The sequence below is a fragment of the Paramormyrops kingsleyae genome, chromosome 24 (assembly GCF_048594095.1).
Source record: "Paramormyrops kingsleyae isolate MSU_618 chromosome 24, PKINGS_0.4, whole genome shotgun sequence".
Classification (NCBI taxonomy): Eukaryota; Metazoa; Chordata; class Actinopteri; order Osteoglossiformes; family Mormyridae; genus Paramormyrops; species Paramormyrops kingsleyae.
The window spans coordinates 27,594,670-27,595,496 of NC_132820.1; positions in this window are offsets into that span (position 1 = coordinate 27,594,670).

The window sequence follows — 827 nt, forward strand, 5'->3', positions numbered from 1 at the left end:
GGACATCATGGCAATGTGTTTGCGAAGTTTAGTGGATGACAATGCTTCCGGTTGTTTAGCACCGCATTCTTTGGCAAACTGCTGTATGCAGTCCCTGCCACGGTATGCAGAAAGTGCCCCCGGTCGAGCAAACAAAAAAGGGTTTTCTGTTGGAACACCACATTGTTCTCTAAACTCCATCAGGAGCTCCATGGAATGAACCATGGAAGGTTTTAAAAGAACAGGAACCTTCCTACCTCTCTTGCCCCTAATCTCAAGACGCATAAAGTGTTCTTTCAAAGTCCGACATGCAGATGGCAAGATCATCATTAAGTTCTTTTTTGTTTCTTGATGCAAAGATGGACATGTGCATTTTTGAGACCTCACCCTCTCTTCTCCAGTTGAAAAGGATGACCTGTGTGAGGGTAACCTTGGTTAGTCCAGTGTAGCTGTCTCGTGAAGGACAAATCTTAAGTAGCCTAAGCATTTCTTCTTGCTTTTTTTCCAGGTGTGAGTGCAACAGTTTCACATCTTGAGTAAAGGGCAGCAACTGAGGTGTGTTCCACTTTGCTTCCCTTAGTGTAGTTAAGGCACAGCTAGAAATGCACTCACTCCACTTAGACTGATGTACTTGAACGTAACGACGAGCAGATTTTGCTAGATCATTATCTCCAACAATTGTGGCATTGCTCTCAACAATGCTTGCAATTTTCTTAAGAGAATGACCAAGTTTCATAGCCAGTGATGGAATTTGGTATGAATGTGTTTCTTCATCGTAGCCAGCTACTACTTTCATGGCTTTAACCACATGAGGGAAGTTGGACGGTATAACAAAAACTTCCATCTTG